Source organism: Pan troglodytes, chromosome 4 (assembly GCF_028858775.2).
Source record: "Pan troglodytes isolate AG18354 chromosome 4, NHGRI_mPanTro3-v2.0_pri, whole genome shotgun sequence".
Classification (NCBI taxonomy): domain Eukaryota; kingdom Metazoa; phylum Chordata; class Mammalia; order Primates; family Hominidae; genus Pan; species Pan troglodytes.
In genome coordinates this window covers 69561073-69586012 of record NC_072402.2, presented here as the reverse complement: position 1 = coordinate 69586012, position 24940 = coordinate 69561073, and the positions used below count along the sequence as shown (strand labels likewise).

At 42.6% G+C, this 24940-nt stretch overlaps 1 protein-coding gene and 1 pseudogene across 6 annotated transcripts in view; one reads left to right on the top strand and one right to left on the bottom strand.

The window, feature by feature from the left end:
• Positions 1-24940, top strand: part of NIM1K (NIM1 serine/threonine protein kinase) — an 88319-nt gene that overhangs the window by 18295 nt on the left and 45084 nt on the right. The gene's annotated exons all lie outside the window — the stretch shown is intronic.
• LOC104006460 (tubulin alpha-1A chain-like) lies at positions 21206-22518 on the bottom strand (annotated as a pseudogene).

The window sequence follows — 24940 nt, the reverse complement described above, 5'->3', positions numbered from 1 at the left end:
ATAAAATACTCTGGGGCACCACGGACTGGAGGGAGTCAGAGACTTCACATAGGGACAGAGACTTGGAGGTTCAGTGGGGTATGGGTTGAGGAAAACATTATACGCAGGGGGAATGTCATGCATTGTCATGTACAAAGACATAGAAGCATGAAACTGCATGGGATTGTAGGCGAGCCAAGGGGTAATTTCCCTTCACCCTCTGCAGGTTCACTGAAAAGTCACTGACATGAAGCAGATTAATAGGAGAAAAGGCATGCAAATTTGTTTAACATGTATGCACGGAGGCTTCAGAATTAAGACCCAACCCCCCAATGAGGTACAGAAGCTTATCTACCACCACATCTTGATGTTACAGAAAGAATGGGGACTTGGAGCTGGGTGTGGTGGCTCACGCCTGTAATCCCAGCACTTTGGGAGGCCAAGGCAGGCGGATCACTTGAGGTCGGGAGTTCGAGACCAGCCTGGCTAACATGGTGAAACCCCCATCTCTACACAAAATATAAAAATTAGCCAGGCATGATGGCAGGTGCCTGTAATCCCAGCTACTCAGGAGGCTGAGGCAGGAGAATCACTTGAACCCAGGAGGCAAATGTTGCAGTGAGCCGAGATTGCGCCACTGTACTCTGGACTGGGTGATAGAGCGAGAACCTTTCTCAAAAAAGAAAAAGAAAAGAAAGAGGAAAGAAAGAAAGAAGACTTGGATCCTGGCAAAAGAGATTATGGGAGGGGGGTGGAAAGGAATTCTGTTAAGGGGCAATGAACCAATAGGGAACAGAGACTAACTTGTAAATAGGTCTCTTTGACAGTGAAAGGTTCTGGTCTGCTCAGTTGTGGTTACATTCTTACTCTTGTAGTGGGGAAGAAAAAACAGTTGTTTTCCTTGGAACTGGATCTTAGGCAGATAGGAACTTCAGCTTTCCCAAAGAAGTTGTCTGTCTAAGATCCACACCCACCAAGGTCTTTGGGAACGACCATGGGGACTGGGGGGAATGTCAGTGAGACCTTGCAGTTTCTTCAGTTCAGCATGTCAATATATCATATTCTGGAATATTGGCTGCTAAGCCCCAACAGGATGTTTGTGAGACCTCAAGTACTTGGAGACATCTCAAATATAGGGCATATGGAGGGCGGCAAGTGGGAACAGGGGAGATGAGAAATGAAGCTAGAAATAAAGCCAAGGAGCTTTCTAGACCATGCAATGGAAATCTAATTTTATCCTACAGACATTTTAATGAAGGATTTTAAGCAGGACAGTACTGTGGTAAAATATACATTTTGGAATAATCACACAAGTGGTTTGCTGGAGAATAAAATTGAGCTGGGAATAAAATTAAGATGGGAAGTAGGGAAGCCTGCTAGAAGGTTCTTAAAGCCACCTAGGCACAGAATGGGATTAAGACCGTTAGAGTCCATCACCCTTCATCAAACCACACATGCAACTCAAAATTCAAGCAAAGCTAACCATATAAGACTAACAAAAACAAAATTCGGATTTTTCTTAGGATGATTACCTAGATGCATTGAGAAATATATATATTGAATATAAAAGTATTTTAAGACTTTTATTTCCGCCTCTCTTGGATGCCCCTGGTCTGCTGGTGCCTTAAAGCATGTGCATCTCTACCTACTGTGAGATCCCAGGATGGAAATGTAAAAGGATTGGGGTGGTGTGGAAGTGGGAGGATCAACAGGATTGGGTGAGGGGAAGGTAGAGGACAGGAATGGCACCTAGGTTTCCTGCTTGGCCAACGGATCGCACATCATTTCTGGGTTTCTGTTCCTTATCCTTCCCAACACATGGCAGAGGTCTCCTCCCAGACAGGAATGGTCCCAACCTGTTCCTGTTGCAGAGGCCCTCTATCCTTTGAGCCTAGTCCAGGCTCCAATAGGGATTTTTAAATACTCTCACGTGAGGACCAAAAATAAATCCCTCCACAGTCTTTAAAATGCTCAGGACCAGAGTCAGCCTGTAACATACCATGGTTTCAGCACCGTTGTCATGAGGCTCCAGAAGCAACCCTGGGGCTCAGGAGAGGAGGGCTCAGCAGGACTCCCTCATTCCTTCCTCCCATCTCTAGTCCTCCTCCTTTTAGTGGCTCCTGTGTACAAAGATAACTCAGTCCCCTCAGTCACTCTGGGACTGTGGCTCAGTGACAAAAGCAGAAGATGCAGCCTGATAGAGACACCAACTCTAAACGTCTGGGAACAAGGCCCCAGACAGCAACTAAATATATCACTGCGATTGCTCCTGAATGTTCTAGAGCACCAAAGACTCTGTTGGGAAGCATATTCTCACCATGCACTTGGGTCTAGTGTTCATTGCACCGTTTTCCTTTCAAGAGCCTCAAAGCCCTAACTTCAAGAGCAAACAAAAGCAAATTTAGAATGTGTACCAGATATATTCTCAATTATAGCTTCAGCTTCCCCTCTGTGTTCGCCCAGGTGCAGAGTAGAATATGGGCTCCCATATGTGCCATTTACTGTTTTTCATCAATATTTAAGCATCCACCTTTGCCAGAGGGTGTATTCAGGCAACTGGTAACTATGCCACCATTTCAACCACTTATTTGGTGCCTGATATCACTTTTTCTAAGTCATCCTATTTCTGGATTCAAAACTTTGAAAAAAATCTCCATTTTCTTTCTTTCTTTCTTTCTTTCTTTCTTTCTTTCCTTCTTTTCTTCCTTTCTTTCTTGCTTTCTTTTTCTTTCTTGTTTCCTTTTCTTTTCTTTTCTTTTCTAGTTGGAGTCTCATTCATTGTCACCCAGGCTGGAGCACAGCGGCACGATCTTGGCTCGCTGCAACCTCCACCTCCCAGGTTCAAGTGATTCTCGTGCCTCAGCCTCCCAAGTAGCTGGGATTACCGGCATGCACCACCGCATCTGGCTATTTTTTTTTTCTTTTTGAGATGGAGTCTCGCTCTGTCACCCAGGCTGGAGTGCTGTGGCACATTCTCTGCTCACTGTAACCTCCACTTCCCAGGTTCAAGTGATTCTCCTGCCTCAGCCTCCAGAGTAGCTGGGATTACAGGTGCCTGCCACCACGCCCGGTTTATTTTTGTATTTTTTTTAGTAGAGCCTGGGTTTCGCCATATTGGCCAGGCTGGTCTTGAACTCCTGACCTCAGGTGATCCACCCACCTTGGCCTCCCAAAGTGCTGGGATTACAGGCGTGAGCCACTGCCCGGGCCAATTTTTGTATTTTTAGAAGAGATGGGTTTCACCATGTTGGCCAGGCTGGTCTCAAACTCCTGATCTCAAGTGATCTGCCTACCTCAGCCTCCTAAAGTGCTGAGATTACAGGCGGGAGCCACCATGCCTAGCTCTTTCTCTCTCTCTCTCTTTCTTTCTTTCTTTTTTCTTTCTCCTTCCTTCTTCTCTCTCTTTTTTCTTTCTTTCTTTTTTTTGTCTTACCTTTTTACCCAGGCTGGTCTTGAACACCTGGCCTTAAGCAATCCTCCCACCTCGGCCTCCCAAAGTGCTGGCATTACAGGCATGAGCCACCACACCCAGCCAAAAATATCTCAGTTTTGGAATGCTGGACTCGACCATCCCAGGCATCTGAGCCAGTTGACTGTATCAGGGAGGATTCACTCACTTTTACACACATGGTTATCAGAGACAGGCCACATTCCCAGATCACAGTAGAGATATATGCATATTTTTAGCCCTTAAACCAAGAAAATCTCTGTTGTAATTATAAGTAGGCAAAACAATATCATCATCAACAATAAAAACACACCCAGAAGTATACATGGTAAACTTGAAAGAACTTGAATTCCCGACTTCTACCCCAATTTCATTTCCCTCCTTCCTGGCAACAACTGGGCCTTCATTTGTGCAGAACTTTCCTTGAACTTTGCAAATATCTTTCCTTATTTATGAATAGATGTCCAATTACATGAATAGTGACTATCATGAAGCTCTCAGAAATGTGCCCATTTTGCCGGGCGCGGTGGCTTACGCCTGCAATCCTAGCACTTTGGGAGGCCGAGGCGGGCGGATCACGAGGTCAGGAGATCGAGACCATCCTGGCTAACACAGTGAAACCCCATCTCTACTAAAAATACAAAAAAATTAGCTGGGCATGGTAGCGGGTGCCTGTAGTCCCAGCTACTCGGGAGGCTGAGGCAGGAGAATGGCGTGAACCCAGGAGGCGGAGCTTGCAGTGAGCCGAGATCGCGCCACTGCACTTCAGCCTGGGCTAGAGCAAGACTCCGTCTCAAAAAAAAAAAAAAAAAAAGAAAAAAGAAATGTGCCCATTTTGTGGACTTCATGGTTATTTAACTTACACCCTCCTTATCTTCACACTTATAATTAATTATTAAATTTCAAGCTAAAGTTGTACAGAGGTGGGGGTAGATGTGAACTGAGAATCAGAAACCTTCTCCATGCATACTTTGAATATTTTTATGTTCAGGCTGTGATCTTTTTGTAGTTTTCTGCATTTAAATAATGTCCAGTCTCTAGAGCTCAAGCTTTGCTCATGAGCTGCCCTGTGAGATGACAGGTCCTCATTATCTGCTTTCACTTACCTCCTTGGGGAAATGTTTTCAGCCAAAAATACTGGGTCAATTAGCAAGTACTATGGAACAGTGTGTAATTCTCAGAACTGGCTCCCAAAGCCCTCTGGCTCCCTGGTGAGCAACACTTAAATGCCTCTCCAACATTGTGTAATCACTTCTTCAATCAGCCGCACATCAGTTCCCGCTCTGGGGAGGGAAGTGTGCCTAATTACATTTGCCTTTCTCTTCATCACTCATGAAGGATGAAGGTCTTCTGTGCGGATGCCTCCTGGGCCCAGCAGTTCTTGGAGTAGTAAAGGCTTAGCCAGCAAAAGGCCCATCTTTTTTTCTTTTTTCGAGATGGAATCTGGCTCTGTTGCCCAGGCTGGAGTGTAGTGGAGCAATCTCGGCTCACGCAGTCACCGCCTCCTGGGCTCAGGTGATTCTCCTGCCTCATCATCCTGAGTAGCTGGAATTATAGGCGTGCGCCACCACGCCCAGCTAATTTTTGTATGTTTAGTAGAGACGGTGTTTTGCCATGTTGGCCTGGCTAGTCCCCAATCCCTGACCGCAAGTGATCTGCCCACTTGGGCCTCCCAAAGTGCTGGGATTACAGGCATGAGCCACCATGCCTGGTCCCATCTTTTCCTTTTAACAAGCAGTTTACTTTGCTTTCCCAAGCCAAGTAGACCTGCATGAGCTTTGACTTCATGATTCTTGTTCTTTAGTGGATTTACGTTATTACTTACTACGCTCCCTTCAGTAATCCCTACGTTATTACTTACTACGCCAGTTTGGATTTGACATATTTTCTCTTCCTGTAAAGTCCAGAATGACTGCAGATACCTACATAATTTATGGTTTTCCTGGCTCCCCAGGAAATACATCACTGGGGATGCAGGCACTCCCCGGAGGCTTTTCTGTTTCCTATCATGATGAATATTTATTTGATTTGAAAAAACCAACTCATTCTTTTGATCTTGGTGTACATATAGGTATATACCTATAAAGAAATGTAAATATCCTTTATTGCCATTTTATTTCCTGAGTAGCATTTTAAAATGTAGTATTGTTTTGTATGGACTAAATAAGGCTTTTTCTGAAGACCCCAGGCATGGTTTTCTGTGAAGTGAGTTGAGGAAATGGAAACTGGTGAGTCTGACTCTGTGTTTGCTCAGGGCTGGTACTAAGTGAGCCCCCTATGAATTTTGAACTGTCATTCATGATAACTGAGGAAAGAAAAGCTGTATCAGGAGAGAAATCAGATGCGATGACCATGAACACAAAAAGCTGCCTTTTTTCTCTGAGATGCAGGATGTGCATTTAAATATTAATCTCTTGAGATGAGTGCATTTCATATCTTTTGGTAGTGCAATAAAGAAAGGTATCAGAGCTTGAGTAAAAAGATACAGAAATATTGGCACTTAGTGCATGAAGGCTTTTTGGAAGAGGTGAGCAAGAAGTATTTTGGTAACTGCGGACAAGTCATGTAAACTTTTTGTCCTTTGTCTCCTAATCCATAAAGTGAGGAGGTAGGAGGAGAGAAGCACTGAGGTGTCTTCAATTTCTTGCCTTCCCCGATTGTATAAGTCTTTATATTTTGGACAGTTTGAGCAAAGACCAGTAGGCAGGATCTAAATAAAAGTATGAAAATGGAGACAGTTGTTGAGAATGTAAGCTGGCTGGAAAATGTGGGCAGAGATGGGAATGACAGAAAGAGAACATAAATGGTCTGGAATCAGAAAGTTATATTTAATCCAAAAATGTGGTCAAGGTAGGAAAAGGATTTTGGGAGCCGCTGGATGGATGGTCTGCATGAAGTGAATATTTTCTAGTGTGACATTTTAATTCCTTTAGTTATTTTAACAGCTTTATTGAGATATAATTCAGATACCATACAATTCACTCATTTAAAGTATACAACTCAATGGTTTTACATATTCAGAGAGTTGTGCATACACCACTACTATCAATTTTAGAACATTTTCATTACCCTAAAAAGAAACCCTGCTTTGCTTAGCCAGCTTTACCAATCTCTCCCCTCATACTCCAGTCAACCATGAATCTACTTTCTGTCTTTATAAATTTGCCTCTTCAGAACGTTTCATGTAAATGGAATCATAAAATGTGGTCCTTTGTGACTGGTTTCTTTCGCTTAATGTAACATTTTCAAGAGTCATTCATGTTGTAGCATGTATCGGTGCTTCATTTCTGTTTATTACTGAATAGTATTCCATTGTATGGATATACTACATGTATTTATCCATTCATCAGTTGATGAATATTGGATTGTTTCCACTTTTTGGCTACTATAAATAAAGCTGCTGTGAGCACTCATATACAAGTTTTTGTGTGGACACGCAAAAAAAAAAAAAAAAAAAGAGTCCTGCACCATATTACGTTCCAACCAGCAGCATATTATGGTTCCAGTTTCTCCACACCCTTGCCAACACTTGTTACTAATCATCTTTTTTATTCTAGCAGGTATGAAGTGGTATCTGATTGTGGTTTTGCATTACCTGACGGATAATGATGCTGAACATCCTTTAATGTGCTTATTGGCCATTTGTATATCTTCTTTGGAGAAATGTCTATTCAGATCTTCTGTCTATTTTTTTTTTTTTTTTTTTTTTTTGAGATGGAGTTTTGCTCTGTCACCCAGACTGGAGTTCAGTGGCACTATCTTGGCTCACTGCAACCTCCGCCTGAGTTCAAGAAATTCTCCTGCCTCAGCCTCCCGAGTACCTGGGATTACAGGTGTGTGCCACCATGCCTGGCTAATTTTTGTATTTTTAGTGGAGACAGCATTTCACCATTTTGGCCAGGCTGGTCTTGAACTCCTCACCTCAGGTGATCCACCCACCTTGGCCTCCCAAAGTGCTGGGATTACAGGCATGAGCCTCCGTGCCCAGACCTCTATTTTTCTTTTTTTGAGACTGAGTCTCAGTCTGTCGCCCAGGCTGGAGTGCAGTGGCTCCATCTGAGCTCACTGCAACCTCATCTCCTGGGTTCAAGTGATTCTCCTGTCTCAGCCTCCTGAGTAGCTGGGATTGTAGGCACCCACCACCATGCCCGGCTAATTTTTGTATTTTTAGTAGAGATAGGGTTTCACCATGTTGGTCAGACTGGTCCTGAACTCCTGACCTCAAGTGATCTGCCTGCCTCGGCCTCCCAAAGTGCTGGGATTACAGGCGTGAGCCACCGTGCCCGGCCTCCTCTGTCTATTTTTAATTGGGTGATATATTAGTATGTTTTGCATTGCTATAAAGGAATACCTGAGACTGGATAATTTATAAACAGACCTATTTGTCTCACAACTCTGCCAGCTCTACAAGAAGCATGGTACCATCATCTGCTCAGCTTTTGGTGAGACCTCAGGAAGTTTGCATTCATGGTGGAAGGCAAGAGGAGCCAAGGTGGCACATGGCGAGAGAGGGAGTGAAAGAGAGAGGAGGAGGTGCCATGCTCTTTAAAACAACCAGCAATCCGTGGACTAACAGAGAGAACTCACTCACTAACACAGGGGACAACATGAAGCAATTCATGAGGGATCCTTCCCCATGATCCAAACATCTCTCATTAGGTCCCACCTCCTTCATAATTGAGGATCAAATTTTTCTTCTTTTCTTTTTTTTTTTTTTTGTGAGTCTCATTCTGTCTCCCAGGCCCCAGTGCAGTGGCACAGTCACATTCACTGCAGCCTCAACTTCTCAACTCAAGAGATCCTGCCACCTCAGTGCCCCCACTCCACCCACCATGAGCTGAGATTGCAGGAATGATATGGTTTGGCTGTGTACCCACCCAAATCTCATCTTGAATTGTAGTTTCCATAATCCCCATGTGTCATGGGAGAGGCCAGGCAGAGATAATTGAATCATGGGGGCAGTTTCCCCATCGGTTCTTGTGATAGTGAGTGAGTTCTCATGCGATCTGACGCTTTTATAAGGGGCTTTTCCCGCTTTTGCTCAGCACTTCTCCTTGCTGCTATCATGTGAAGGAGGACATGTTCACTTCCCCTTCTGCCATGATTGTAAGTTTCCTGAGGCCTCCCCAGCCCTGTGGAACCATGAATTATTAAACCTCTTTCCTTTATAAATTTTCAGTTCGAGACCAGCTTGGCCAACATAATGAAACATATGAACATAATGAAACCTGAGCTGGGTGTGGTAGGGCATACCTGTAATTCCAACTACTCAGTAGTCTTTATTAGGAGTCTCAGGTATGTCTTTATTAGCAGCATGAGAAAGGACTAATACAAGGCATGAACCACCACACCTGTCTAATTCTAAAAATTTTATTTGTAGAGACAGTGTCTCACTGTGGTGCACAGGCTGGTCTCAAACTCCTGGGCTCAAGGGATCCTCCCACCTCAGCCTCCCAAAGTGCTGGGATTGCTGATATGAGCCACCATACCTGTCCTGGGGATCAAATTTCAACATGAGATTTGGAGGGGACAAATATCCAAATGATATCAGGTGATATTAAAACAATTATTGAGTTGTGTTACTTACAGATTCCATATACAAATACAAGTACCTTATTAGACACACAATTTGCAAAAACGTTTCCTGTTCTGTGAATTATCTTTACACTTTCTTGATTGTGTCTTTTTTTTTTTTTTTTTTTTTTTTTGAGATGGAGTCTGGCTCTGTTGCCCACAGGCTGGAGTGCAATGGTGCAGTCTTAGCTCACTGCAACCTCCGCCCCCTGGGTTCAAGCGATTCTCCTGCCTCAGCCGCCCGAGTAGCTGGGACTACAGGCGTGTGCTACCAAACCCGGCTAATTTTTCTATTTTTAATAGAGACAGGGTTTCACTATGTTGGCCAGGCTGGTCTTGAACTCCTGACCTTGTGATCCGCCCACCTCGGCCTCCCAAAGTGTTGGGATTACAGGTGTGAGCCACCGTGCCCAGCCAATTGTGTCCTTTGATGCATACGATTTTTAAATTTTGATAATGCCCAGTTTATGTATTTTTTCTTTTATTGCTTATATTTTTGTATTTTTGGTTTCATATCTAAGAAACAATTGCCTAATCCAAGTTTGTGCAGATTTATGCCTATGTTTTCATCTAAGAGTTTTATATCTTTAGCTCTTACATTTAGGTCTTTAATGCATCTTGAATTAAATTTTGTTTATGGTCTAAGGTAAAGGTCTAACTTTATTCTTCTGCATGTGGATATCTCTTTTTTTTTTTTTTTTTTTTTTTTTTGAGATGGAGTCTCACCCAGGCTATAGTGCGGTGGCACCATCTCGGCACACTGCAACCTTCACCTCCCAGGTTCAAGCGATTCTCCTGCCTTAGCATCCCGAGTAGCTGAGATTACAGGTGGGCACCACCACGACTGGCTAATTTTTGTATATTTAATAGAGACAGAGTTCCATTGGCCAGGCTGATCGCAAACTCCTGACCTCAGGTGATCCGCCCGCCTTGGCCTTCCAAAGTGCTGGGATTACAGGCGTGAGCTACTGCGCCTGGCCCACGGTGGCTCTCTTTATTTTGTAGTTATATATTTTTATTTTCTTAAGATTTGCTCTAAGGCATACAATATAAATTTTAACTTAATCAAAAGCTAGTTTAGATTTATACTAACTTCATTTCAGTGGGATCCAGAAACTTTATTCCTTTGCAGCTCCATTTCCTCTTTTCCCTTGTTATGCCATTATTGTTATGTGTATTACATCTGTATATGTTAAAAATATGACACATAGTTATAATGATTACTTTATATAATGTTAAGTGCTTTGAAGAAGCCGAGAGAAGAAGGTAGTAAGCATAGGGGGGTCATGAGAGAAGAAGGCAGTAAGCATAGGGCGGTCATGATAAGCCCCGAGAGTGCAGAGATGCCCTCTGCTCTGCCCTCATGACATCCCCTCTCCTGGAACAGTGTCTGCCACATATTGGTGCTCACTTGATACACAAATGAATGAATGATGATCTCCATATAGACATTAATAAATGAACTCACAGCGAGTCCCAATAAGGTGTGGAGATAAATAAGAGATTAAGAGAATACTGTTAAGTGAGTTGTGGTGCTGTTGGGGCAGAGAGAAGAGTGCCTTTCTGATTTGTCAAAAGAAAAACCTTAGGCTGGGTGCTGTGGTTCATGCCTGTAATCCCAGCACTTTCGGAGGCTGAGGTGGGCCGATCACTTGATGTCAGTAGTTCTAGACCAGCTTGGCCAACATAATGAAACCTGAGCTGGGTGTGGTAGTGCATACCTGTAATTCCAACTATTCAGGAGGCTGAGGCATGAGAATTGCTTGAACCTGGGAGGCAGAGGTTGCAGTAAGCCAAGATTGCGCCACTGCACTCCAGCCTGGGTGATGAGCGAGACTGTCTCAAAAAAAAAAAAAAAAAGAAAAAGAAAAGGAAAAAGATAGAAAAGAAAAGAAAAACCTTAGATGAATTAAATTTAAAGAGTTTAATTGAGCAAAGACCGATTCTCCAATTGGGCAGCCCCCGAATCAGAACAGGTTCAGAGAGGCTCCAGGGCAGCTGTGTGGTCAAAGAAGATTTATGAATAGAAAAAGGAAAGTGATGCACAGAAAACGGAAGTGAGGTACAGAAACAGCCGGATTGGTTATACAGCGTTTGCCCTGTTTGAACACAGTTTGAACAGTTGACTGCCTTTGATTGGTTGAAACTTGATGACTGGCACAAGGGTAGGTTAATCTATTTATGCATTTAGTTAGGTTACAGTTCACTATTACAGAGAAACCATTAGGCTGAACTTATAAATATTTAAGCAGGCAGCTTTAGGCTAGTCTTAACAGATACAAGTAGCTCCTTGAGGACAGGAACTATGTCTTATGCATTTTATGCCCAGCACAGTGCTTAGCATGTAGTAGATGCTCAGTAAATGTTGAATAAACGGATGAAGCATTCTGTGGTTAGTGCAGATCTTGGAGGAGGAGGCATGAGAGTTTCAGTCCCTTTGCTTTCCAAGTGGACAGACACTACCTCCGGCTCACTCAGTGTCTATTATGGCTCTATACTGGTGCTGCTTCTGAGGTCCTGAGGCCATCTATTTTGTTTGTGAAAAAGTTCTGGCCTTGCCTTATGTCCCACATTCCCCAGGAGATTGTCAGCTCCCTTTGTGAATTCTGAGCAGGATGTCCAATCACTGAAGGATGAGAAATACGATATTATGGTTTAGGACAGAGCAGAGGAAAGACAGGATGAATTTATAATAATCAAATTGGTGGGTTGCTGGGTGGGCAGTGAGAAGAGAGAGAAGAAAACTATTAGTGATAGACTAAGGCAACTGAGAGAAAACCTGTGGTATTCCACATTTATTTACTCATTCATTCACCCCTGAAACATTTATCAAAAGCCTACTTTGGGCCAGGTGTGGTGGCTCACACCTGTAATCTTAGTACTTTGGGAGGCCGCAGTGGGAGGATTGCTTAAGCCCAAGAGTCAAAGTCAATACTGGGCAACACAGAGGGACCCCATCTCTACAAAAAATGAAGAAAAAAAATTAGCCGAGCATGGTGACGAATGCCTTTAGTCCCAGCTACTTGGGAGGCTGAGACTGAAGGATCACTTTAGCCCAGGAGTTCGAGGCTGCAGTGAACTATGATCTTGCTACTGTACTCCAACCTGGGCGACAGAGTGAGCCTGTCCCTTAAAAAAAAAAGAAAAAAGAAAGCCTGCTTTGTAGCAGGCTAGAGACAGCATATATCAAAGTGTTCAGCTTACCTTATACCAAGTATTAAATCCTGGACATTAAAAAAATGTTAGATTGTGCTGGGCACAGTGGCTCACGCCTGTAATCCCAGAACTTTCGGAGGCCGAGGTGGGCAGATCACGAGGTCAGGAGTTTGAGACCAGCCTGACCAACACGGCGAAACCCCATCTCTACTAAAAATAGAAAAATTAGCCTGGCGTGGTGGTGCATGCCTGTAATCCCAGCTACTCCGGAGGCTGAGGCAGGAGAATCGCTTGAACTTGGGAGGCGGAGGTTGCAGTGAACCGAGATCGTGCCACTGCACTCCAGCAGTGGCAACAGAGCGAGACTCCGTCTCAAAAAAAAAAAAAAAAAAAAGTTAGGTTGTTATAAAAACATTCAGGAAATAACTATATAGCACACAGTGCTGCTTAAGAACCCTGAGGCTGGGGCCTCCCTGCCTGGGCTTGAATCCCAGCTGGGGAGAGTCACCTGATAGCATCTCCTTGTGCTGACTAAAGCTCCCTGTTCTGTAAACCTGATATATTAGCACCTACCTTCTAAAATTCTTGTAAGGATTAAATAGTTAATACACATACAGTATCTAGAATAATGTCTACCACATAAAATGTGTTATATAAGAGCTAACTGTTATTGACATAATTATTAAGGGCCAGAATAGTTCATTGAGATTATCCTCTAAATTTCAATAAAATTTTGGATATCTCATTTTCCATATTGCCTTGCTACCTAGACATTTTCATAGTAACAGCCATGTACGTACATATCTATCATACAGCTTGAGCTATTAAGAACCAACAGCTCTCTTCTTATTAATGTTACTTTCCTTTTGTTAAATGATTACCATGGCAAAGAGCTGTTTTCTGCCTTTGAAAAATCAGCTTCACTCCAGAGGTTACCAGAACAGAGAAGAAAATCTGATAGGTGGGAAACCTTTGAGCCCCTAGATGGATAATTCAGAGGGCAGGAAAGCAGCTGCTTTTGTTTCAAATTAGGTTGATATAAATGAATTCCTGCCTGAGATTTCAGTGCTTTGGCAGATCAATGGGCTCAGGAATCAAAGGCATCAAAGGTGATGTTTCTAATGTGAATGTATGAGCCTTTTAAAACACTAATTAAAGACTGTCCCTCGTTGGTTTTATTGTGCAAAAATAGCAGCATCATGAAAGATTCTTTTTGAGGGTTAAAAAAAAATCCATTGATTAGAAAGATACAGTAGAAAGGTTGAATATATTACTTTATTTTCACTTATTTTTTTTTTGTCTTTTTGTTTTTTTTTTCCTTTTTCTGGAGAACGGGGTCTTGCTATATTGCCCAGGCAGGTCTCGAACTCCTGGGCTCAAGCTATCCTCCCGCCTCTTGCCTCCCTGAGAGCTGGGATTACAGGCGTGAGCCACCGCACCCGGCCTATTTTCATCACTGAATACAAGAACCTATGCGCTGTCCCCTCACCCCTAACACCCCCAGTCGAAGTGTCCCATAGTCTACCTGCATTGCTTGGACCCCTGAAGTACAATTCATTTGTACAATTAAGATTTGTTAGGCTGAGGCAGGAGAATCGCTTGAACCCGGGAGGCAGAGGTGGCAGTGAGCTGAGATTGTGCCATTGCACTCCAGCCTTGGCAACAAGAGCAAAAAACTCGTCTCAGAAAAAAAAAAAGAAAAAAGATTTGTTTTACTGTGGAACTATAAGGTCTGTTCCAGTCAATTTCCTTAGTAGAAACACAGATTGTACAGTTGTTCCTCAGTAACTGAGGGATTGGTTTTTTTACCTAAAAGGAAGAAGCTGAGACAAAATTAATATAAGTAGAGGGTTCATTTGGGTCAAGTTTAAGGATTACAACTCGAGAGCACAGATTCAAGTTGCCCTGAAAATACTTTCTGATTAACAGCAATAACAAGTGAATTTTTTTTTTTTTTTGAGACAGCTTCTCGCTCTGTCACCCAGGCTTGGGGGCAGTGGCGCGATCTCGGCTCACTGCAACCTCTGCTTCCTGGGTTCAAGCAATTCTCTGCCTCAGCCTCCCAAGTAGCTGGGATTACAGGTGTCCACCATCACACCCAGCTAATTTTTGTATTTTTAGTAGAGATGGAATTTCGCCATCTTGGCCAGGCTGATCTTGAACCCCTGACCTTGTGATCCACCTGCCTTGGCCTCCCAAAGTGCCGGGATTACAGGCCTAAGCCATTGCGCCTGGCCACAAGTGGATTTTTAAAAGGCGGACAGATACAAAAAGAGTGGGCTGATACAAAGTTGTTTTCCAGGAATTCTCATTCATTTACAGAAATAACATTGATTAGCGATTGACTATATATTCTTAAGCTACAGTGTCAGGGTTATAGTGGCCAGTGTGGAATTATTAGTTTAGTTTTTAGCTAATTGTGGCAATAGCAAGCAGTGTTAACAGATGATTGCATATTGCACCACTACACTCCAGCCTGGGCAACAGAAAGAGACCCTCTTTCCAAAAAAAAAAAAAAAAAGAGATAACTACATAGCTCAAAAAGGCGTGATTACTGTCTTATTTTAATACCTCTCTCTGGACCTAACAATTAAAAGGACTTGCATTCCTCAGATAAAAGTTATTTTCTTTTTTTTAAGTTGAACAATTTTAATTAAGTTACTCGTAAGCAGTAAAATTTTATGCAGTTTCGTGAAAAGTCCCATGTTTCACATGCTTAAATTATGTTTCATTGTCTTTACTTGAAGGTTTTGAAGGTGGGACCTTCTTCTGAATCTTTCTAGTGGTTGAATAAAGTACATATTCTGGGGTGCTACTCACAGTGAATTTATGGCTTGTCCAAATAAATTTACTAGCAATAGGTGATTTTATAGGAGGATCTTCAGTCATACAGTGAAGCCAATGAAGCCACTCAAGAGGCACCAGGCTTCCATCCACATCCCAGGATGTGCTTCTGCCATTCATTTCAGTAGCGTATATAACCTCTCTGTGATGGCCAGAAAACTGCTTGTTATCTTCATAGTATTTGCTTCCTTATTTGTCTTCAAAGTCAAAAAGGGTCACCACCCTTAAGAAGCTGACAGCCTGACAAGAGAGACAGCCTGATATAAAAGTCATAACTGTACAAAGTTGTGGAGAAAACCACAATGTTAACTGCAGGTGTTGGAAGTACAAAAGAGAACTCTACATGGTTTATGGTGAGTGGGTCAGTGAGGGAAGCTTCCTGAAAGAAGTATCACTGAAATGAGTCTTAAAGGAGCAGTAGGAATTTGCAGAAGGTAGGAGCATGCCTGGTGCCTTCAAGTAAGAGTGGAGGAGACCAGCATGGCTGGAGTGTAGTTTCAAGGGTGTGATTGAGAGTGACTTTAGGAAGGATGGGGACCATATTGGGCAGGGCCTTGAATGCCCTTTTAAGGGTTTTAGCTTTTACTCTAAGTGAGATGGGAAGCCATCAAAGGGTTTTGAGTAGAGAAGTGACATGATGTGATATTTTTAGAAGGATCTTTCTGGATGCTTTGTTAGAAACAAACCCTGTTAAAGGTGGGCAGGAGGCAGGGAAGGACAGAGGCTGTAACTGTAACAGGATCAAAAGCCAGTAGTGGCTTACACTTGATGGTAAATGACTGTGTTCTGGAAATATTTTGAAGGTAGAGCCAATGGGATTTGCTGACAGATTGGTTTATGAGAGAGAAAGAGGAGTGAGGATGTTTGGCTTCAGCTAGAAGGATGTCTTGCCATTTACCAATATGGGGAAAACTGTGAGAGGAACAAGTCTGGAGAAGAAAATCAGAAGTTTAGTTCTCATACTTTAAAGTAAATATGAGAGATTACTCCCCAAAGGACAGTAGTTTTTCCTAAAGAGGAACTAGATGGAGGACATGGTGAAGATAAAGTCATCTTCTGAGTGTCAAGTATAATGCACTCAGCATGATGCCTGTGATGGCAGGTAGAGCGGGTGGATGAACCCCTCAGTGCATGGATCCTGCTCTCAAGGACAGCTTGTGAGGAGGCTTAACTCACACAAATGAGCTAGAAAGATATGAAGTCAAGGACCAGATTATGGGATACAGATCTCAAGTGGCACAGGATAGTAGCAGAGGGAAATGTGAGTGTGGTAGTCAAAGTAGTCTGAAGTAGTCAAAGAAGGCCTCTAGAAGGCAGTGGGGGCAGGAGCCATCCTCACAGTATGGGGATGACTTGGACAGAGTGGAAAAGGGTCAAGATTGTGAGAACAAGCAGGTTCCATTTGGGGCACAGATAATCCGTGCCTAGCTGGAAGAGTTGCTGGGAGGATTTTAAAAGAATTGGTTCACCGGGCGCAGTGGCTCATGCCTGTAATCCCAGCACTTTGAGAGGCTGAGGAAGGCGGATCACCTGAGGTCAGGAGTTCAAGACCAGCCTGACCAACATGGAGAAACCCTGTCTCTACTAAAAATACAAAATTAGCCCGGCATGGTGGCGCATGTTGGTAATCCCAGCTACTCGGGAGGCAGAGGCAGGAGAATCGCTTGAACCTGGGAGGCAGAGGTTGCGGTGAGCCGAGATTGCGCCATTGCACTCCAGCCTGGAGACAGAGCGAGACTCCGTCTCAAAAGAAAAAAAATAATAAAATAAAAATAAAAAATAAAATAAAAGAATTGGTTCTTGGCACATAGTAAGCACTTGATAATAGATAGCTAACAATATTTCTTATACTGGGGGAATAGCTGGAGATAGAACTGTGTAAAACTCTCTTGAATCCAACCCGTCTTCCATATCCCTGTGTTTCCCACTCCTTTGCTACCCTTTGCCCTTTTTCCTTTCCTGGGTTGTCCTCTAACACTTCTAGTAGAGCACCTTCAAATATGACTTTCTAGGTTGTCTGAGGGGAGAAAGGGAATTGGGCTATGCTATTTCACAAGTCCATCTAGGGTTTATTATGAGTTTTTTAAAAATTTATTATTTATTATGGGTTTTTATTATTTTTCTGGGTTTTATTAATCTCATCCATGTGGATACTACAAAGGTCCAGAAGGGGGCAATGTGACACTTGGACTTAAGAGTTTTTTTCACAAATGTTTTGGAATTCACCCCATATTGTCTAATCCAGGATCTCAGAAGGGCAGGGCTGGAATGATCTGTAAACATCATAGGTTCCAACATTCTCACTTGCCAGTAAAGATACTGAACCTAGAGAGTGGAAAAGACTGGCTCAAGGTCACAAAGACATTTCGTGGGAAAGCTGAGACTGTAACCTTGTTCTGACCCTGAGTGTATATTATTCCATGACCTCACTTGGTTGTTTAATTTGGGGGAATCTCCCTCAGAAGCACAGTTTCTCAAAACTGTGTCATTTACTGATAACTTTTAAAGGAATTAAATTCTCATAACTCCTTGGTTGAGACCTTTTTTTTTTTTGACTTGGAGTCTCATTCTGTCGCCCAGGCTGGAGTGCAGTGGCACAATCTCGGCTCACTGCAACCTCTGCCTCCTGGGTTCATGCCATTCTTCTGCCTCAGCCTCCCGAGTAGCTGGGACTACAGGTGCCTGCCACCACACCTGGCTAATTTTTTGTATTTTTAGTAGAGACAGGGTTTCACCGTGTTAGCCAGGATGGTCTCGATCTCCTGACCTTGTGATCCGCCCACCTCAGCCTCCCAAAGTCTTGGGATTACAGGCGTGAGCCACCGTGCCCGGCCGAGACCTGTTTTATTATAAATAAATATAAACAAAAATTTTACATTAAAGATACTGAAAATGTACAAATATAAAACTCCAGTTTAAATTTATTTTCCCAACCAGGTGCTGTGGCTCACTCCTGTAATCCCAGCGTTTTGGGAGGCTGAGGCAGGCAGATCACTTGAACCCAGGAATTCAAGACCAGCCTGGCCAACATGGCAAAACCCTGTCTCTACAAAAAAACCCCTAAAAATCAGCTAGGTGTGGCAGGGCACATCTGTGATCCCAGCTACTTGGGAGGCTGAGGTGGGAGGCTCTCTTGAGACCAGGAGGTGGAGGTTGCAGTGAACTGAGATCGTTCCACTGTACTCCAGTCTGGGTGACAGAATGAGACCCTGTCTCAAAAACAATTAATTAATTAATTAACTTTCTTTTCCTTAAAGCTCGTATACATATAAAGCAAAACAAATTTTACTGAGTTAAGCACACAAAAAAACCTTCAAACCAATGAAATTTAGGTTAACAGTATTACATGAAAAATATAGATGATACTGTTTTGTCGAAATTAATTTGCTACTCACAAGTGAATGTAGTACTTTTTAAAACAATAACACGCTTACTTGCTTCACCTTAGTTTCTTTAACATGACCAGTCCTCAATACTTTTGGGCCAGGTGTGGTGGCTCATGCCTGTAATTCCAGCACTTTGGGAGGCCAAGGCAGGTGGATCACATGAGGCTGACCTGAGTTCAAGGCTAGCCTGGGCAACATGGCGAAACCCCGTCTCTACTAAAAATACAAAAATTAGCCGGGCGTGGTGGCAGGAGCCTGTAATCACAGGTACGCGGGAGGCTGAGGCAGGAGAATTCCTTGAACTGGGAGGTGGAGGTTGCAGTGAGCTGAGATCGCGCCATTGCACTCCAGCCTGGGCTACAAGAGCAAAACTCCATCTCAAAAAAAAAAAAAAAAAAAAAAAAGATTCTTTAATTTAATTTGCCTGAAGGTATAAATAATTGGAAATACCTTGATGTATCAGAAAACTAAAATCAGGAATCTCTGTCATTGGTCCACTGTACTTTATATCTACCTATCTAAACCTTTATAGGCTATACAGATAGATGTAGACAAGACAGATAAAATCTGTCTCTATTTATACATATTCATGAATATCAATCTATATCTGTATCTTTTTTTTCTTTTTTAAATTTTAGCCTTTTTTTTTTTTTTTTTTTTTGAGATGGAGTCTGGCTCTGTTGCCCAGGCTGGAGTGCAGTGGCACCATCTCAGCTCACTGCAGCTTCTGCCTCCTGAGTTCAAGTGATTCTTCTGCCTCAGCCTCCTGAGTAGCTGGGACTACAGGCTCATGCCACCATGCCCAACTAATTTTTGTATTTTTAGTAGAGATGGGGTTTCACTATGTTGGCCAGGGTCTCGAACTCCTGACCTCGTGATTTACCCACCTTGGCCTCCCAAAGTGCTGGGATTACAGGTGTGAGCCACCAAGCCCAGCCTAATTTTAGCCTCTTTTTTTTTTTCTTTAAGAGTGAAGACTTCCTTTGAAATATCTCTATCTTTACCTATAGATAAACAGATACCAATTACATATAAATTTCAAGTTATAAAACTAGTTGTACATGTTATAAAACGTTCAAACAACCCAGAAACAAATGGAGTAAGAAATGAAAGCCCTCTTGCACAAACATTGGGTTGCCATAACAAAGGTCGAAACAATAAAGGCTTAAAGAAGATAGAATCTTATATCTCTCACATCATAATATAAAAGGTAGCAATCCTGGGTTGATCTGGTGACTGTGTAGTGATGGGTTTCAGCTCCTTCTCGGTGGCTCTGCAATTCTCAACACATGGCTTCCATCTTGGTCCAAGGTGGCTGTTTCCATTTACCCCACTGTGTCCACATTCTAGCTAGCAGGAAGATGGGAAGAAGGAAGAGGCGAGAGGTCATGCTTCTTTTTTTAAAGGTCACAACATGGAAGTCACGTATGTCACTTGTGCTCACAGCCCATGACTGGAACTCAGATACATGGCCAAACTAAACTATAGCCAAAACTGGGAAATACAGTCCTCAGTTGGATAGCAATGTGCCCAGCTAAAACTTCTCTGTTATAGAATAGTGGTTTTCAAATTTGGCTGCACAACAGAATCACCTGGAAAACTTAAACAAATAGACACCTCCCACTCCATAGGTCAATTCAATCACAATATTTGGGGGGCAGGGCCTAGACTTCTGCATTTTTTGAATGCTCTCTGGTGATTTTCATGCAGGTTAAGGTTGAGAACCACTGCTATAGAAGAAAGAACAGATGAAGGGGGGATAACAACCCCCATCACCCTCATTTTCACTCCTCCCCAATTCTGTACCTCACACTCCTTCCCCATTTGTCACCCACTAGTTCAATCTGCATTTTACCAGAGCTTTTTTTTGTGCATGTACAGGTACGCACTACGTACATATGCACATGGTCTGTCCTGACACCCAGTAGTGACTCCAGCATTTCTATATGGGTGTGTCTTGGAATAGTAATATTACTAGAAGAGGCATGAGCCTCTGTATTTGCATGGCACTTTACACTAATCAAAAAATATATTATTTTCTTGGCTGGATGCTGTGGCTCACACCTATAATCCCAGGATTTTGAGAGGCTGAGGCTGGGGGATCACTTGAGCTCAGGAGTTCAACACCAGCCTGGGCGACATAGTGAGACACCATCTCTACAAAAAATAAAAAATTAGCTGGGCATGTTGGCACAAGCTTGTTGTCGCAGCTACTCAGGAGACTGAGTTGGGTGGATTGCTTGGGTCCAGGAGATCGAGGCTGCAGTGAGCCATCCTCTCATTACTGCAGTCCAGCCTGAGTGACAGAGTGAAACTCTATTTATCTCTTCCTCTATCTATATCTATATATCTATATTTATAAATGTATAATTTTCTTATGTGTGTCAAAGAATGAGGGCTAATGAAGAATTTGTAGTGGTGTGAAAGCTAAAGCCATCTCTTGGTTTAGCCCCTGCAAGCATCATAATATTGAATCGTTTACCTTTTCCCAGTGGTCTGAAATGCCACCTCTATTACATATTAAATTTCCATATATATGAAGATTTTTTTAAAGTATTATTTATTCTGTTAGTTCAGATTGTTACTACATACTTGTTCACTTTTAAAAAACATTTATTGTTATTATTGTTTTTAAAACCCATCACAGAAATGGACAGTTTGGGTCTGCAAAAGCATTCATGTTTTAAAGCATAGGTCAGTAGTTGTATATTAGAGCATACACTGCTACATAAAAATTAACTGATCAGACCACAACTTTTCAATGTTTAAAACAGAATAAGCTTCCCTGTAAAAGCAGCACCTTTGTGACATTTTCACTTTAGTATTCCTCTCTTGAATCCACACCAACCTCCTTATAATCCTTCTCAAGGGCAGTCATGTCCTCACCGGCCTCAGAAAACTCTCCTTCCTCCCTTCTCTCATCCACGTACCAGTGAACGAAAGCACTCTTGTCATACATTCAAGTCAAACTTGTGGTCCAGGCGAGCCCAGGCCTCAGCAATGGCTGTGGTATTGCTCAGCATGCACACAGCTCTCTGTATCTTGACCAGGTCTCCACCAGTCACAACAGTGGGAGGTCTGGCAGTTAATGCCAACCTTGAAGCCAGGGGGGCACCAAACCACAAATTGGATGATACACTTGGTCTTGATTGATGGTGGCAATGGCAGCATTGACGTCTTTGAGAACCATGTCACCACGGTAAAACAGGCAGCAAGCCATGTATTTACCATGGCAAGGCTCACATTTCATCATCTGGTTGGCAGGCTCAAAGCAAGCACTGGCAGTCTCTGCTACAGAAAGCTGTTTCATGGTAGGTTTTCTCAGCAGAGATGACGGGGCATATGTGTCCAGAGGGAAGTGGATGGGGGGATAGGGCACCAGCTTTGTCTGGAATTCTGTCAGATCAACATTCAGGGCTCCATCAAATCTCAGGGAAGCAGTGATGGAGGACACAATTTGACCTATCAACCTATTCAGTTTAGTATAGGTTGGGCGTTCAGTATCAAGGTTCTATGCCAGATATCATAAGTGGCCTCATTGTCTACCATGAAGACAAAATCAGAGTGCTCCAGGGTGGTGCGGGAGGTGAGGATGGAGTTGTAGGTCTCAACTGCAGCTGTGGAAACCTGGGGTGGTGAGTAAATGGAGAACTGCAGCTTGGACTTCTTGCCATAATCAACCGGGAGTTGTTCCACGAGCAGGGAGGTGAACCCAGAACCAATTCCTTCACCAAAGCTGTGGAAAAACAAGAAGCCTTGGCGATCCTTGCACTGGTCAGCCAGTTTACAAATTTGGTCCAAAACAAGGTCAGTGATCTCCTGGCCAATGGTGTAGTGCCTTCAGGCATATTTACTGGCAGCATCTTCTTGCCTGTGATGAGCTGCTCAGGGTGGAAGAGCTGGTGGTAGGTGCCAGTGCAAACTTCATCATCAATTATCATGGGTTTCAAGTCTAGAAACACTGCCCTGGGCACATGCTTGCCGGAGCCCGTCTCACTGAAGAAGCTGTTGAAGGAGTCATCTCCTCCCCGAGTTGTCTTGTCACTTGGCATCTGGCCATTGGGCTGGATGCCATGTTCCAGGCAGTAGGGCTCCCAGCAGGCATTGCCAACCTGGACACCAGCCTGGCCAATGAGATGGAGATGCACTCACTCATGATTATTGCTTCACGGCTGCCGAGTCGATGGTGGAGACAAGGAGAGATTGTTTCTTCTTACAGTGCGACTCTTAGGTGGTTGATATAAGAGAATCTGCCTATTATTTTCTTTCCTTCTTCTAAGGCAAGAGTGACACTTAAAAAAAAAAAAAAAAACTTAACCTTCCTCTTGTCCCTAACTACTGCCACCTCTCACTTACCTCCAGTGTTGGGTAAATATTTAAAATTTATCAGATGGGTTGCCTATTCTGTGTGAAGGGATCACTTACCAGGTATGAGAGGCTCTTAATAAAGGTTTCAAATCCACTTGAACATTTTATGATGATAAAACTAGGAGCTTTTGTTCCACAACACTCTTTTCCTTATCCATGGCCATAGCCTTGCGGCCTGTTACCCTGATAGACTTTCTTGAGTTTTGCTCAAATAGAAAACGAGGTTTTTCTAACACCCTCAAGGGCATCGCTGAAGTGTTCTCTGCTTCTTAGTGAGCACGCTACATTAGAGCTGAAGAAAGTTACAAGGCAGCAAAAGAGCAGTTTCTGCTTTGACTTACAAATATTTTTAATTCCCTAAAAATAAACCATTAGCTGCAAACGGGTATGAGTGTTCCCGCACCGTTTCCTAAATTAGTTATTTCTGAGCAGATGAAGAATACATTTTGTTTTGCTGCTCAGGGCCACCTTCTTGTGATTCAATGCATGATTCCATTCAGTATCTTCATGCTATTCCTTTTGTTTGGAGGCAGGCGTAAGTCCTCAGAGAAGATGGGAAGATTTGTGTTTTGGAAATAAATGATAAATGAGATGAAAATTTTCATTGCAGAAAGTCGGGTTTCTATTGGGACATGACTTCATTCTCTACCTCAGATCTTTGAAATTCATGGTTTCACATGTTGTAATGTTTACTTAAATACACAGTTTTCACCTTCACAGAGCTAACAGTCAGGAAATCAAGGGCAACTGCCTTAACTTCAGATGGCCTTAGTTTTGGTTTTGGTTTTTGTATCTGTGAAAAGGGAATGACAATACCTCACTTTACAGAGTTGTCATGTCGTGTCATTCATTCATTCATTCATTCATTAAATGCATGCATTTAATGAGCACTGTTGCCTGTTGTAAAATGCCTAGCATCTTATTACAAATATTATATTTTTTGATGTGGCTAATTTTAACAATTATTTTAAAAATTGTATTATAAGCAATTTTAGATATACACAAAAATGGTGTATAGAACATTACAACCCTCCATGTACTCATCACCTAGCATAAAAAATTCCCAGCTCATGGCTAATCTTGTTTAATTTAAACTCCCATTGGCTGGGCATGGTACTTCATGCCTGTATTCCCAGCCCTTTGGGAAGCTGAGGTGGGCAGATCAACTGAGGTCAGGAGTTGAAGACCAGCCTGGCCAACATGCGGATGGGGACTTATTTTATAGTATTTTATTTATTTTGTATTATTTTGACACAGTCTTGCTCTGTTGCCCAGGTTGGAATGCAGTGGCGCGATCTTGGCTCACTGCAACCTCCACCTCCTGGGTTCAAGCGATTCTCCTGCCTCAGCCTCCTGAGTAGCGGGGATTACAGGTGTCTGCCATCACACCCAGCTAATTTTTGTATTTTTGGTAGAGGCAGGGTTTCACCATATTGGCCAGGCTGGTCTCAAACTCCTGACCTCACATGATCTGCCCACCTTGGCCTCCCAAAGTGCTGGGATTATAGGCATGAGCCACCATGCCCGGCCTATTTTAAAGCAAATTCCAGACATTATTTTGTCTGACAATAATTTTTAAGGATTAATGTTTGATCCCATTCAAAGCTTAATGAAACCTTTTTAACCATTTTAAACTGCATTTATAATTTGTTTCATTTCCTTTTAAAAAACTTTATTTGTTAAAAAAAATGCTTCCAGAATACTAGTAATTCTTTTACAAATATAATGATTTAAACATATAGACAAGGGTGAACCTTAAGCTCTTTTAAATACATTTCATTCAGTGCTATTTTAAAACAATAAAAGTTCAACTTAAAATCACAAATCTAAATTAATTATCCAATTCTTCATTTTAAATTAGAGTCACAAAACTATTTTGTTATTTATTATGCCAAATTATCTTCACATAACAAGTACATTGAAATACCAATTTCATACAAGTTCATAAGACAAAAATATTAATACTGGAGGGTTTGAGTCTCTTAAGTATTTTTGTTTTTAACACTAAATCTTCTCAAGGTTAAGAGATACTCAATTGTCAAGCTACTACTGTGTCATCCCAGACCCCACAGATGGGTAGCTCCCACCTCATCTGCTGCATTGGTGGATTAAACTCAACTATCTATTTTCTGTTTCATTCTATACTGAATCGTTTTCATAATCTTCCTGTTGGGACCTAAATTCT